This window comes from Muscardinus avellanarius (assembly GCF_963383645.1).
Source record: "Muscardinus avellanarius genome assembly, chromosome: 9".
NCBI lineage: Eukaryota > Metazoa > Chordata > Mammalia > Rodentia > Gliridae > Muscardinus > Muscardinus avellanarius.
Window position 1 is genome coordinate 95,088,127 of NC_137795.1, and position 16,916 is coordinate 95,105,042.

Genomic DNA, 16,916 nt, shown 5'->3' on the forward strand with positions numbered 1-16,916 from the left:
TCCTCCTCATCTTCTTCTTCTTCCTCCTCCCCTTCTTCCTCCTCCCCTTCTTCCTCCTCCCCTTCCTCCTCCTCCCCTTCTTCCCCCTCATCTTCTTCCTCCCCTTTCCCCATCCTCCTCCCTCCTCCCTTTCCTCCTCCCTCTTCCTCCTCTTCCCCCTCCTCCTCCTCTTCTTCCTTCTCTTCCCCTTCCTCCTCCTCCCTTTCCTCCTCCCTCCTCCCTTTCCTCCTCCCTCCTCCCTTTCCTCCTCCCTCCTCCCTTTCCTCCTCCTCCCCTTCCTCCTCCTCCCTTGTTCCTCCCTCTTCTTCCTTTCTTCTCTCCTCCTCCTCCTCCCCTTCCTTCTCTTTCTCCTCCTCCTCCTTCCTCCTACCCTTCCTTCTCCCCCTGCCTCCTCCTCCTCCTACTTCCTCCTCCCTTCTTCCCTTCCTCCTTCTCCCTTCTTCCCTTCCTCCTTCTCCCTCTTCCCCTTCCTCCTCCTCCCTCCTTCCTTTCCTCCTTCTCCCTCCTCCCCTTCCTCCTCCTCCCTCCTCCCCTTCCTCCTCCTCCCTCCTTCCTTTCCTCCTTCTCCCTCCTTTCCTTCTCCCTCCTCCCCTCCCTCCTCCGCTGCCTCCTCCCTTCTCCTTCTCTCTCTATACTCATGCAGTTAGTCTTGTTTAGCCTTCTTCTTTAGCTATAAGAAACTACCTCCTCTGCTACCTCCCCTTTCATGAGACAGGTAAACATTTGTGAGCTTAGCCAAGTGTGGTGGTGCATGCCTCTCATTCTCATACTTGGGAGGCTAAGACAGGAAGGTTGCGGGTTTGACACCAGCCTCAGCAACTTAGCAAGACTGTTTCTAAATTAAAAGGGGGTCTAAGTCAGAGGTAGAACATTCCTGGGTTCAATTACCAACACCCAAACATACATAATTTAGAGCATTATAATTTTTTTAGGGGGGAGGCAGTGCTGGGGACTGAACTCAGGGATGTGCAGATGTTAGGAAAATACTTAACACTGAATATCACTTCTAACCCCTAGAGCATTTGTTTTGTTTTGTTTTGTTTTGTGGTACTGGAGATTGAACTAGAGGCCCTCTACCCCTGAACTACATCCACAGCCATTTTATTTAATTTTTATTTTGACACAAGGTCTAGCTAAATTACCCAGACTGAGAGCCGGGCATGGTGGTGCACACTTGTAACCCATTTGGGAGACTGAGACAGGAGGAGCCTGGTTCACCACCAGCTGCAGCTACTTAGTGAGGCCCTCTGCAACTTAGTGAGACCCTGTTTCAAAATAAAGAACAAAAAATAGGGCTGGGGCTGTACTTGGAGGTAGAGCACCCCTGGGTTCCATTCTCAGTACCAAGAAAGAAAGAAAGAAAGAAAGAAAGAAAGAAAGAAAGAAAGAAAGAAAGAAAGAAAGAAAGAAAGAAAGAAAGAAAGAAAGAAAGAAAATTGAAGGAAGGAAGAAAGAAAGAAAGATACAGAGGAGGTGTAGCTTGAAGGTGGAATACCCCTGGGTTCCATCCCCAGTACAGAAAAAAAAAAAAAAACCAGCCAGGCGTGGTGGCACATGCTTGTAATACCCACGCTTGGGAGGCTGAGACAGGAGGATCGCGTAGGTTCAAGGTCAGCCTCATCTGGCTTAAGAGACCCTGTTTCCAAATAAAATATAAAACAGGTCCGGGAGTGTAGCCTGGAGGTAGAAGGCCCCTGGGTTCCATCCTCAGTACCACTAAAAAAAAAAAAAATCAAATTGCCCAGGCTGGACTGGAACTTAGGTTGGCCTCCTAAGTGGCTGGGATCACAGGCATGCAACACTTAGCGCATTCTACTTTTCTTACCTTTTTTGCTTGAATCAGTGCATAATCAGATATATCCTCCTCTCCCTCCACCCCTTTTTCACCAAGCTTTTAGTACAGGCTTAAAGGATGCCTCTTTGGAAATACAAAAGCCAATTCTAGAGGCTGAAGCCACGTCATATATATATATAATTTACCAGCATGCCTTATAGTGTATTTTAACTTCCTTGTAGAAAGAACAGTAAACTTGTAGTAGGAGCACTTAGACTGTATTGTCTAGCTGTGCCACTTGCTGGGTGTTGGTAGACAAGTCACTTGATTTATTTGACCTACAGCTTCCTTATATGTAAAATGGGAGAAAAATAACTCTTTTTTTACTGAATTGATATGAGAAAAATGAGACAATATATGAAGGAAGGAGAACTTTGTCACTTTGGGGGGCATTTGTACTGGGGATTGAACCCAGGGACATCCTACCTCTGAGCCACACCCTCCAGCCCAGTTTTATTTAGAAACAGGGTCTCCCTAGGTTGCTGGGAGTCTCATTACTTGCTGAGACTGTCCCAGAGCCTGAGATCCTCCTCTCAGCCTCCCAAGTACTGGGATTGCAGGCGTGCGCCACCACCACCTGGTTATTTGTAACTTTTAAAGCCCCACTGGATTAGAAATGCAGCCACGTGCATTTGCCTGTGACAGCTGATCCAGTTTGTTGTGTAGCTGGCCATTTCTATGGGTCATTCATGCTGCCCAATACATTTTTAGCCATCTGCCCCAAAGCCTTGACTATTTGCCTTAATTGTGAACCAATCTAGGAAGCCTAATAGGGCTTACATTACTTGGAGGGGTAGTTTTGTGATTATGGGGGAAACTGAAGTTGTTTTCTTCTTTTTCACCCATTCTCTTCCTCCTCCTTTACTTTCTAAAACAACAACAGCCGGGCGTGGTGCGCATGCTTATAATCGCAGCACTTGGGAGGCTGACACAGGAGGATTGCACAGGTTCGAGACCAGCCTCAGCTACTTAGTGAGGCTCTTAGCAACTCAGTGAGACCCTATTTCCAAATAAATTATAAAATAGGGCTGAGGGTATAGCCCAGAGATAGAAAGCCCCTGGGTAACATTTCCCAGTAGCACAAAGAAAAAAATAAAATAAAACAACAGCAACACTTTCATCTACCCATTCAATAAAAGATGTAAAGTGTTTTCTTTCTTTCTTTCTTTCTTTTTTTTTGGTGGTACTGGGGTTCCTGGAAGCCCTTCTACCTCTGGGCTACACTCCCAGACCTATTTTATATTTTTGAAACAGGGTCTCTTACGCCAGCGCAGCTGGCTTCAAACCTGCGCGATCCTCCTGTCTCCGCCTCCCAAGCGCGGGGATTACAAGCGTGCGCCACCACGCCCAGCTAAGTGTTTTCTTTCTTGTCTCTTATCTGGATTTCTCTCTCTCTCCCCCCTCCCTCCCCCTCCCCCTCTCTCTCCCTCTCCCCCTCCCCCTCCCCCCTTCTCTCTTTTGTGGTACTGGGGATAGAACTCAGGGGCATTCTACCTCTGAGCTACACCCTAACCCTATTTTTTATTCTTTATTTTGAAACAGAGTCTCTCTGAGTTGCAAAGGGCCTCACTAAGTAGCTGAGGCTGGCCACGAACCACGATCCTCCTGTCTCAGCCTCCCAAATGCCGGGATTACAAGCGTGTGTGCCACCACGCCCGCATCTCTTATCTGATTTCTATGGTACTTTATATACAACCATATCACACAGAGAATCAGGGTGTCCTGTGGTTATGTGTTGATGTGGGGTTTTTTTTAGCTTCTGTTTTTCCTGGTCGGTTCCCAGTACATGAATATGAATATAAGATTGAATTTCCCTGGGTAAACTCGAATGTAATTGAAGCCATTCAGAGCTCTGAGTACCGTTCACTCCAGATCAAGCCATCCATTGAAGGAGACTTTCAAGGGTTAACAATAGAGATCTGGATCCAGGAAATTTTGTTCAGAAAAATAGCTCTGGCTGCTGGAGAGGGTCTTTGCTATGGGAAAAATGCAACATATAAACAATTGCAAAATATCACTGGGAAACGTCTGGGCATTTTTGAAACTTTGGCAGAGATGTTCTTCTGTCTGGAAGATACTTCTTCCCTTCCCTCCTGTCTTTCATTAGCACAGCCGCACCTAATAAATAGTCTAGATTTAGAACAAATGCCACATGTCCTGGCTTTTCCACCACAGTTTTTTGGGTTTTTTTTGGGGGGGGGTATTGGGATTGAACCCAGGGGCATTCTACCTCTGACCTACATCCCCAGCCCTATTTTTAATTCATTTTTAACATTTATTTTTTGATGATACTGGGGGTGGAACCACCCAAGGGCTTTATTTTTAAACCTCTGGGCTATACTCCCAGGCCTATTTTGCATCTTATTTGCAAACAGAGTCTCACTAAGTTGCCGAGAGCCTCACTAAGTAGCTGAGGCTGGCTTCAAACCTGTGCGATCCTCCGGTCTCAGCCTCCCAAGCATGGGGATTACAAGTGTGTGCCACCACGCCGGGCTTATTCTTTATTTTGAAACAGGGTCTCACTAAGTTGTGGAGGGCCTCACTATGTAGCTGAGGCTAGCCGGGAACCTGCGATTCTTCTGCCTCAGCCTCCCAAGTACTGGGATTACAAGTGTGCGCCACCACACCTGGCTTCCACCACAGTTTCAATTTCAAAATTCTCTCAGTATTAGACTTTGGTTCATTTTTTCTTCATTTTTATGGAGGCCTTATAATTATGAGTTTATGTTAGGAAACTACTGTGCCATAATCCTTTTAATATGTTATGCTTTATTTATTTATTTTGCTTTTCTTGTCCTCTTATTGGTGCATTATAGTCTCACATCATAGTGCAAATCATGCTGACAGTGACGTACATGCACAGAGCACTTGGTGCCCCAATACAGGGTGGCCAGATTGAAACTGGTTTTCAATTATGTTTTAAAATATGGATAGGAAGAATATTTATATTTGAACCAACTCAAAAACTTCACCAGCAATCAAAAAATTAAAAATACAAGTTGAAATGAGATACTCTTCTGGAGGGGTACTGGGAATTGAACCTGGGGCATTCTACCACTGAGCTATACCCCAAGCTGTTTTAAATTTTGAAACAGAGCCTAAGTTGCTGAGGCGGGCCTTGAACCTGTGATTCCCCCTGTCTCACCTTCCCAAGTACTGAGATTATAAGCAAGTGCTACTGCTCTTGACTGAGATACTATTTTTTACATTTCTAAATAATGTCTATTTAAAATTTTTAGTATTTGCTTTTGGCAAAGATTAGAGAATCAGTCCATTCTCTAGCAGGAATTTAAACTAAAAGAGTCAGCCGGGCGTGGTGGCGCACGCTTGTAATCCCTGCGCTTGGGAGGCTGAGACAGGAGGACCGCACAGGTTCGAAGCCAGCCTCAGCTACTTAGTGAGGCTCTCAGCAACTTAGGGAGACCCTGTTTCCAAAATAAAATATAAATGGGTGTGGGAGTATAGCCTGGAGGTAGAAAGCCTCTGGGTTCCACCCCCAGTACCACCCCCAAAAAAAAGTCTATAAAATAACATTGCAGTATATATGGAGAGTATTAAAAAGTTCAATCAAACTAAACCAATAATGGTGCTTCTAGAAAACCTTTCTAAAAACTGTAGACAATGATTTACGTGGGTTGGGTGTGATGGTGCATGCCTGCACTGCCAGAACTTGGGAAGCTGAGACAGGAGGATCTCAGGAAAGAGGCCAGCTTCAGCAACTTAGCAAGACTGTCAGCAACCTAGAGAGACACTGTTTCAAAACACACACACACACACACACACACACACACACACACACATCAAATAAATTAGTGATGGTGATAAATTATGCACTACTCCATGTAAAACATGGAAACAACCTGCATATAAAGTATTAATAATGTATGCTTGCCAGGTGTGTGGTGGCACACACCTGTAATTTCAGTACTTGGGAAGCTGAGATAGGAGGATCACAAGTTTGAGGACAGTCTAGCAATTTAGCTAGACCCTTATGAACCTGTTGGTAAAGAAAAGAATTCATTCCCCAGAAACTATTATTGTGTGTGTGTGTGTTACTGTGTACTAGGAATTGAACCCAGGGGTGTTCTACCTCTGAGCTTCACCCCAGCCCCCAGAGAACATTTAGGTACTCAGAGCTCAGGCTTGGTAAGCCACGATCATAAAAATAAATTGGTTTGAATTTGCTTAAAACAGTTGAAAATTTCCGTCTAGATGGAGAGATAAGAGAACTAGAGAAGAGTTGGGGACTAGACATGTAGCTCATGTAGGCTCAGTATCTACAGAGAGGGCAGACGGGAGCGAGGATAAAGACACACAGTGGTTCCTCCCTAACCAAGGGGCATATGTTCCAAGATCCCCAGATGCCTGAAACCGGGGACAGCACCAAACTCTACAGAGCCTATGCTTTTTCCTTTACATACATGCCTAGCATAAATTTAGGCTCTGAGTTTGAGCCCCAGCACCATTCCCCTCAAAAAGAAAAAAAAAAAAAAGAGTTTAAAAGTATGTTCAGAGCCGGGCGTGGTGGCGCACGCTTGTAATTCCCGCTCTTGGGAGGCAGAGACAGGAGGATCGCACAGGTTTGAAGCCAGCCACGCTGGAGTAAGAGACTCTGTTTCAAAAATATAAAATAGGTCTGGGAGTGTAGCCCGGAGGTAGAAGGGCTTCCAGGAACCCCAGTACCACCAAAAAAAAAAAAAAAAAGTATGTTCATATGTGTCCCATACTTTGGCCCAGAAAAATGAAAATTAAGTAATTATTATTCTCTTTTCCATTCATTTATTTAGCTGAGGTTTTTTTTTTTTTTTTTGGCGGTACTGGGGATGGAACCCAGGGGCATTCTACCTCTGAGCTACACCCCCAGCCTTATTTTTTAGTATTTATTTTGAAACAAGGTCTCAGTGAGTTGCAAAGTGCCTCACTTAAGTAGCCGAGGCTGCCCACAGATCGCGATCCTCCTGTTTCTGCCTTCCAAATACTGAGATTACAAGCGTGCACCCCCACGCCCAGTTTAGCTGAGATATTTATTAAGCATTTCCACCCATTTATTCATTCATTCATTTATTCATTCACCCAAATGAATAAAGCCTCTCCTGAGTGCCAGGCACTACATGAGGGGTCCACTGGTGAACATCCACACCAGGAACACACTTGGAGCTGGACAAGTTGGGTTGGCTACTCGTTGCTGTGAAGGAGGAGAACACACACAGCAGGTAACTGGGGGAGTCTTTGTAAGAAGGTTTTATAAAGCACTTGAAGGATTTGAGCTTTGGTTGGGTCATGCTGCGTAGGGTCCGAGGAAGCAGAGGTTCAGCCTGAATTTGACGCTTTCGGGAAATAGGTAATAAATCAAGGAGTGGGGAATCTCAGTATCTACAGGGAAGGCAGACGGGAGCGAGGATAAAGACACACAGTGGTTCCTCCCTAACCAAGGGGCATATGTTCCAAGAGCCCCAGATGCCTGAAACCGGGGACAGCACCAAACTCTACACAGTCTATGCTTTTTTCTTTACATACGTGCCTATGATAAGGTTAATTTTATAAATTAGGCACCATAAGCGATGAACAATAACAATAGAATGGAACAATGATAACAATCAGAACATGTTTTCTGTTCATGTCTTCCACTCCCAAGTTTCATGTCCTTTCCGTCTTACCTAAACACTCACCGCACATGGTGGTTGTAACTTTTATAGCTGGGCGTGTGGCAGCTAAACTAGCATGGATTTTTTGTTCCTTCTTCACAATTTCACAGGCAGATTTGTTCTTACCATAGACTTTAACAATCTCAACATGCACTCCTTTTTTTTTTCTTCATTCTGTATTAGGTCAAGAACCTTTACCATTCGTTTAAAGAAAACACTCTAAGGCTTCTCTTTGGCATTTTTTAATTGCCAGCATCACTACTCCTGCACTTTGAGGCCACTGTTAAATAAAATAAAGGTCAGTTGAACATAAGTAAGTGCTGATCTACCACTACTAAGTGACTAATGGAAGGGTAAAGAAAGCAGAGCCTGTAAAACCTGGGTGCTTTGAACAAAAGGCTGATTGATGACCTGAGCTGATGGAGCAGGACGACAGGAGATTCCATCACATGGCTCAGAATGGCACGCAGCTGAAAACCTATGAATGGTTTATTTCTGGAATTTTCCATTTGATATTTTTAGACCCTATTGACTGTCAGATAACTGAAGCTGTGGAAAGTGAAACTGCAGACAAGAGGGCACTCCTATAGGGAAGAAGTGGCCGCCACTCATATTAGCTGGAGGGAGGATACTTAGTCTTTTATGGTTTGGACAATGATAACGTTTTCTCTGGGTTTAGTTATGAGTACAGAGTGGTCTTGTTTTAGTGTTGATTCATTATGGTCATGGAGTACCCTTATCTGTGACACTGTTTAGGTTCAACAGGAAGCATCAGAACCTAGTGGCTCCGAGTGCGGGCACGCCCCAAGTGATTGTATCAGGCCAGCCTCTGAGTATCAGGAACTGCTCTTCTCATAAGGAAATAAGGGAACGTAGAACTATAAATTGTTTCGAGCGCTATGTAGGCTGAATAGAATGCAATAACAAAGAATCAAGGTGGGGTTCATTTGCTCAGGTTGGTTGGAAAATGCTTCTCTTGAAAGTAGTATTCAAATCAAGTTCAGACACACATTTCCCTCGTGTATATACGTGTATATCTTGAACATAAAATGCATTCATTATGAGTTGCCATAAAAAACCCCTGAGAACCACTGCATGATAAAGGAATCAACATGAACAAAAAGGTAAGAAGAGGCTGGGTCCAGATTATACAAGTCCTTGTTGGTAAGGAGTTTCTGTTTTAAGTATTAGGTTTATCAAGTATAAAGTCGTTGCTTTTCATTTTTAACTGGCAACTTCCTTGATTCAGCCTAATCTAATGAAGCTCCATTAAAAGTTCTAAAGAGGAGGATGTCACGACTGGATTTATATTGTAAAAGGCCATTTTGGTTACTGGGTAGAGCACAGATGGACGGGAGGCAGGTGAGAGACTGAAGAAAAATTGGTAAGAATGCATTTTTTTTTTTTGGGGTACTGGGGATTGAACCCAGGGGCATTATACCTCTAAGCTATACCTCCAGAACTTTTTTTTTTTTTTAATTTTGAAACAGGGTCTCATTAAGTTGCAGAGGGCCTCACTAAGTAGCTGAGGCTGGCTTCGAACCTGTGCGATCCTCCTGTCTAACTTCCCAAGGACTGGGATTACAAGTGTGTGCCACCAGGCCTGGTGTAAGAATGCAACATTTTAGCCAGGCGTGGTGGTGCACACTTGTAATCCCAGCGCTTGGGAGGCTGAGACAGGAGGATCTCACAGGTTCAAAGCCAGTCTTAGCTACTTAGACTCTCAGCAACTTAGTGAGACCCTGTTTCATAATAATAATAATAATAATAATAATAATAAATAATTATGTATAAAATAGGTCTGAGAGTATAGCCTGGAGGTAGAAAAGCCCCCGGGTCCCACCCCCAGAACCACACACAATAAAAAGAATGCATCGTTTTAAAAATATGCTTTGTGCGTGGTGAAAGGCAGGGTACTGGGGATTAAACCCAGGAGCATTCTACCTCTGAGCTACACTTCCAGGAATTTTATTTTTTGTTCTGAAACAGTTCTCTCGAGGTTTTTGAGTCTTGCAATGTTGCTGAGGCTGGTCTCAAACCTGCAATCCTTCTGTCTCAGCCTCCCAAATACTGAGATTATAGGCATGTATCACCACATCTGCTTTAATATACTTTTATTGGTACACTGAAATTATAAATCATAATAAGGTTTAGGATGATAGGTTTTTTTGTGGACCTATTCTAGTTTTTAGTCTTTAGATTTGTTGGCTTAAAAATCTGTTTTGTTGCTGAGCATGGTGGTGTATGCTTGTAATCCCTGCACTTGGGAGGCTGAGACAGGAGGATCACGGGTTTGCAGCCAGCCTCAAGTACTTAGTGAGGCCCTCCGCAACTTAGTGAGATCCTGTTTCAAAATAAAGTATGAAGAACAGGGTTGGGGGTATAGCTTGGAGATAGACTGCCCCTGGGCTCACTCTCCAATATTGGGGGAAAAATCTGTTTTGTTAACTACCTGGAGTGATATGAACAGTAAAACTTTGGTTCATGTTAAAAAAAAAAACTCACAAGAAATTAATGGTAGTAGCTGGGCGTGGTGGCTCACTCTTGTAATTCTGGGAGACTGAGACAGGAAGATTGCAGATTTGCCAACAGCCTCAGCTACTTAGTGAGGCCCTTTGCAACTCAGTGAGTCTCTGTTTCAAAATGAAGAATAAAAAAGTAGGGCTGGGGGTGTAGCTTGGAGGTAGAATGTCCCTGCATTCCATCCCCAGTATCTAAAAAAAAAAAAAAAAGAAAAAGAAAAAGAAATTAATGGTAGTAAAATCTGAATGTCAACTTATTTGTTTATGTAACTGGGGATGAACCCAGGGACATTCTGAGTTACATTTCCAGCCATTTGTGTGTGTGTGTGTGTGTGTGTGTGTGTGTGTGTGTGTGTGTATGTGTGGTACTGGGGTTCCTGGAGACCCTTCTACCTCCAGGCTACACTCCCAGACCTATTTTTTATACTTTTTTTATTTGGAAACAGGGTCTCTTACGCCAGCGTGGCTGGCTTCGAACCTGCGCGATCCTCCTGTCTCCGCCTCCCAAGCGCGGGGATTACAAGCGTGCGCCACCACGCTTGGCTCTTTATTAAATTTTGAAACAAGGTCTCACTATGCTGCTGAAGCTCTTCCCTATGATCCTCCTATCTTGGCCTCCCAAGTAGTAGGGTTACAGATATGTCACCATTCCCTGCTTGAATGTCAATGTATTAATTCATAAAAAGAAACTCTCAAGCAGACTAAATTCTTGTGTTAACTGCTTAATGCATTTTTTACATAGGAAATGAAATTAAAACCATGCCCAATTTAAATGATGATTTTAAAAGTTAAATCAAGCTGGGCATGGTGGCACATGCCTAATATCCCAGTACTTGAGAGGCTGGGAGGATCCCAGATTTGAGGTCAGCCTCAGCAACTTAATGAGACCCTATTTCCAAATAAAAAGTAAAATAGGACTGGGGGTGTAGTTCAGAGGTATAATGCCCCCAGGTTCAATCCCCAGTAACACCCCCCACCTCAAAACAGAGTTAAATCTAGTTGGCATCGTACTTTGACCAGTCTAAGTTGGAATGATACCCACACAGTAGCATCCCTGTCTTCAGAGTGAGGCTGCAGACTATAACAGCCTCCCACTGTTTGGGTTTCAGAGCCTTGGACAATCTCCTGAGACTTTCTTCTATTAGCCTCCAAAACATCTTGGGTCCTTCTTCCCTTGCAACAGTTTTACCTGAGCAGAATTGGTGTCCAGGTGGCCCTTAGGTGGTGAATGGTTACTTTGAACTGCCTCTAACTTCTCAACCTGGCCTTGTCCCTGTTAAACAACATGGCCCTTTCTACTCTGCAGCAGAAGCCGCCCCCACAGCTGGTAAACTAGTGCCTGAACTGAGCTACCAGATCCGGATGTCAAGGTCAGCAAGCTGAGGTGAGACACAAGAATGCAATTCGCCTACAGCAGAGGTGCAGCGTGGATTGAAGCCTTTGGCTACAGGTGACAGAAGTCTAGCAGAGGACCCTGCAATTACAGCCATGAATCAAAACACCCACAAACCAGCAGGAGTCCAGTAGCATCCTGGAAGTGAGGAGTCACCCTGGAAAGACGCCACTTGCTACTAATCCAAGCATTCCGCCTGCACAGCAAACACAGGAATGCTTCTCAGAACAACATCAGGTTACTCACCCACGAGCAGGTTAGGGGTGGGAAAATGCTGAGATAGTCAGAGGTCAAGAACAGCAGTTCAGGGGCTGTAGCTCAGTGCATGCAGATACCCCCCCCAAAATGACATGTTGTGGGGACTAACCCTCTAAGAAGGCTCGTATTTGGGCTGCCATCCTTTCTTTCTTTCTTTCCTTCTTTCTTTCTTTCTTTCTTTCTTTCTTTCTTTCTTCTCTTTCTTTCTTTCTTTCCTTCTTCTTTCTTTTCTGTACTAGGAATGGAACCCAGGGGCATTCTACCTCTGAGCTACATCCCAGCCCTATTCTTTATTCTTAATTTTGAAACAGGGTCTCACTGAGCTGCAAAGGTCCTCACTAACTAGCTGACACTATCTTTGAACCGAGATCCTCCTATCTCAGCCTCCCAAATGCTGGGATTACAAGCATGCACCACCACACCTGGCTCTATTTTATTTTTATTTTGAGACAAGGTCTCGCTAAATTAATGAGAGTCTCACTAATTGCTGAGGCTGTCCTCAAACCTGCGATCCTAGTATCTCACCCTCCCAACTACTGGGATTACAGGCATGCACTATCATGTGTGGCTCCCCTCAACCCTTTCTATTTTTTTTTTTTTTTGGTTTGGAAACAAAGTCTTTCTAGATTGCTGAAAGTCTTGCTAAATTACTGAGGCTGCCCTCCCAAGTACTGGGATTACAGATATGCAATACTATATCTGGCTAAAAATTATAATACTTTTTTGTGGTACTGGGGATGGAACTCAGGGGCATTCTACCTCTGAGCTACACCCCCAGCCCTATTTTTTATTCTTTATTTGGAAACAGGGTCTCACTGAGCTGCAATCTTATAATCCTTCTGAGAGCTCAGGATGGCTTTTCATCTAGCCTGGAATAGGAATGGACATCTCACTTGAGGCTCGAAGGCTGAGGAGAGGAAGAAGAGACAGAGGTGTTCTAGAAAGAGATCTCACCGGCACAGATCCAGAGAAGGGACGAGGTGACAAAGAGGCAGGAGGGTAGAAACAAAAATCTGAAGAGGTTTAGGGAGAGAAGGAATTGCATCCTTTTGATTATGGTGTGGAAGATGAATTAGAAATAAGCAAACTGGAGACAGAAAGACCAGCCAGAAGGCTCTTGTAATAGTCTAGCCCATGAAAAGAAGCCCCTCCATCAAACCATTTGCTACACTGTGGTTGTGGGTCCCTCATGGAAACCTATGACAAATTTGCCTCCTACTCCACCCTAGACTACCAGTGTTCTAAGGCATTTGGAATTCATTGGGATAGTGTGTGTGTGTGTGTGTGTGTGTGTGTGTGTGTGTGTGTGTGTGTTATTGGGGCACTCTACCTCTGAGCTACACTCCAGCACTATTTTATTTATTTATTTATTTATTTATTTATTTATTTATTTATTTATTTTGGTGGTACTGGGGTTCCTGGAAATCCTTTTACCTCCGGGCTATACTCCCAGACACCTATTTTTTACATTTTTATTTGGAAACAGGGTCTCTTAAGCCAGCGTGGCTGGTTTCAAACCTGCGTGATCCTCCTGTCTCCGCCTCCCAAGCACAGGGATTACAAGCGTGCGCCACCACACCTGGCTTATTTTATTTTATTTTTTTTTGAGGCTTGTCATCAACCTGTGATCCTTCCTTTTCAGTTTCCTAAGTACTGGGATTATAAATGTGTGGCACTATACCTGACTAATTCGGGGCCTTATAAGAACAGTTTGCTATAAGAATATAACAGTTTTAGTGGGGGGAACAATTGTCATAAGGCATAGCATCATCATAGAGGTGGGTAAACATACAGTAGAGATGTAGGGAGCCCTGAATCAGGGAGTCCAATTCAGTTGGGGTGGTGGAGTGGGACCAATGGTAGCATCATGGGGTAGCATCATGGAGGCAGCACCGGCCAGGCCCTGAGGCTTGGAAGAGCATCATGATTGGAGGTTAACTTGGTGGGTGGTCTGTGAACAACAGGGTGAGGAAGGAAAGGAAGGGCATTCCAGGAGGATAGCACAGCAGGTGCAAAGCCAGCTGGACTTGGTATCCCTAGCATGTGGTACCAGAAGGATTAGAGTAAAGGGTATAGAAGGAAGGTCATGGTAAAGAGAGTGAGAGTCTGGATCCTATCTGGACGTATCCTGAGTGCCATGCTAAGAAGTTTTCAAATGATGCTCATAGGTAAGAGAAGATCATTGAGAAGTTGTTCATTATTTTTTTTTTTTTAATACTGGGGATAGAACCCAGGGGCATTCTACCTCCAAGCTACACCCCCAGCCCTATTTTTTATTCTTTATTTTGAAACAGGATCTCATTGAGTTGCAAAGGGACTCACTAAGTAGCTGAGGCTGGCCACAAACCTGCGATCCTCCTGTCTCAGCCTCCTGAATGCTGGGATTACAAGCGCGCACCACCATGACCGGATCTCATTGAGAAGTTTTGATGAGCACAAGGACACTGCGTGCTTTGTGTATTTAAAAATTACTTTGAGCCAGGTGTGGTGGCACATGCTTGCAATCCCGGCTCTTGGGAGGCCGAGACAGGAGGATTGCACAGGTTCAAAGCCAGCCTTAGCTACTTAGTGAGGGTCTCAGCAACTTAGATCCTGTTTTTAAATAAAGTATAAAATAGGTCTGGGAGTATAGCCTGGAGGTAGAAAAGCCCCTGGGTTCCGCTCCAAGAACCCCCCCCCCCAATCACTTTGGATACCAGGTATGGTGACATGAGCCTATAATCCCAGTACTGGGAGGCTGACACAGGAGAAGTGTAGGCTCCAGGCCAGCCTCAGGAATTTAGGGAGGCCCTCAGCAACGTAGTGAGAACCCGTTCCAAAATGAAAAATACAAGGGCTGGGGGTGTAGCTCAGAGGTAAGAATCCCCAGTACCACCATAAATAAATAAATAAGATAAATTAGGGCTGGAGGTATAGGCCAGAGGTAGAATGCCCCTGGATGCCATCCCCAGTACCCAGTACCACTTACATATAAATACGTAAGTAATTAATAAAAGAAAATAACGTTGGGAGTCTGTTAGAGATGGATGAGGTGGAGCGAAATGGAGACAACTGCAAAATACCAAGTGCAGGAGGAAGAGACCCGCAAAGAAAAATGACGAGACAGAGAAAACACAAGAGGTTCCAGAAAGATTTCTAAGGCAGGAAGGTTTGGCAATAGAAGAATAGAGAATGATGCTCGGGTTTCTGACTTTGGCAGTTCAGTGGCTACAGATGGCAGAGTTTTAGGAGAAAAACAATAATTGAAGTTTTTGGACATGTTAATTTTGAGGTCTCTCTGCGACAGTCAAGAGAGATGTGGAGAATAGAGTGGGATGTACAAACCTGGAGTTCAGGAGAGAGGACCAGGCTGCAGATACAAATACAGAATCTATCAGCAAACAGTTGTCCTCTGGCTAGACTAGGTTTCCTAGAGACAGGAGTAGAATGAGAAGGACTGAGGCTGGGGGTTGACCGCAGGGAAAGAGCCAAATTTAATGGATGAGAAGAGGAAGAGAACTCTACGTAGGAAGCTTAAAAAAAAAAAACAAAACTTGAGAGATAGGAAGAAAACAAGAGTGATGGTGCCCCATAGTCCACAGGAGAAGATACTTTCTGAGAAATCCAGAAAAGCACCCTTGGAACGTGACAGTGAGTCACTGGTGACCTACTGAGTCATTTCAGAAGGGGTATGATGACAATGATATACCCGGTGTGAAGGCATCTGTAGCAGAGGGAGAATGCTCGTAAGTGTAATGATGGCAAGGAGGAGTTGCTGGGAGTTCAAGAGTTCCTTCCTAGAAAGCAAAGTGATCTCCTGGGTGTGTGGGCTTAAAAGTGTGTGGGGGAAGGTTTGTAATAGTGCAGAGAAGGAATTATCTTTGAACACTGTTTCCTGTCAGGTTCCCATTCAGTATTATTCCATTTTTCATGCTAAACTTCCTAAAAATGCCCTTAGCCTTTTCATTCTTTCTCTCTCAGTCCTTAGAACCACTTTCACTCTAGTTTGGCATTTGTCTCTAGATAGTGATGACTTTCAAAAAATTACCAGTGACTAATGTAGGATGTGTCACTCAATGTTATTGTTCAAGAGATCGAATATGCCGGGTGCGGTGGTGCACGCCTGTAATCCCATTACTTGGTTGAGGGGGGGAGATCACAGGTTCAAGGTCAGCCTCAGCAACTTAGTGAGACCCTGTTTGAAAAGAAATAAGAATAGGGCTGGAGGTGTAGCTCAGAGGTAGAAATTTGTAGTTCAATTTGTAGTACCAAATAAATAAATAAATAAAATTAAATAAAAAATAAAAATGGCTGGGGGTGTAGCTCAGTAGTAGAGGGCCCCTGGATTCCACTCCCAGTACCACAAACACAAAAAAATAACTAATATTCTTTTGGGGGATTAAGGGAGACCTGGGGGATCAAACCCAAGGCCTCATACAGGCTAGGCAAATACTTTACCACTAACCTACACCCCCAACCTATGTATAATATTCTTCCTTCTTTTTAAATGCCTGATATTATTAATATCATACTCTATAATTTTGTCTAAATTATATGGTTCTGCTTTATTAACAATGAAATGGGAACATGAGCCCTATTTTCTTCCAAATTCAGAATGTTGGGGAGTTGATAATTTGAGATTATAAGGTACACAGACTATTTCCTCATCTTCTCAATGGAATTGATCCAGAGATTAAATAAGATAGTGCTTGTAAAGTTGTTTTTTTCTCCTTCTTTTATTTGGAGATTGAAGTTAGGGCTTTGAGTGTACTAAGCACAGCTCCATTACTGATTACACTCCAAACCCTATGCACATAAAATTCTATAAATATCTGGTATATGAGAGTAAATGGTAGTTGTAACGTTGAAATTGAGTTAGGGGTCACAAAGGAGGCAAACACCAGCCAAGTTATTAAAGGCCTCTTTAATCAACCAGCACCTTTGGGTGAGGCCTGCCAGCCGTGGTGGAAGGGACCAAGTGACCGATCAGCCGTGTCACGCAGGCAGCAGAGTCGGTCAGCAGAGTCATGTTTGGACGGCAGAGTCACATGGTCAGAGAGGAAGTACGGGTATTGATAGCGGGGTATTGGGGTGGAGCTAGCAGCGTGGGAATGCCTATTCTCTAGAGACATCTGGAGTCTGTGGCACCTGGAGTCTTAGGGCACCTGGAGTCTCCCGACATCTCCGCTTCTGGCTTTGAGGGTTCCACCTCCTGTCCCCGCTGTGGGGTCCCGTGGAGGAAGGGAGGGACCCCACCTATGAGTAGTGATGATATTTTAGTTTGA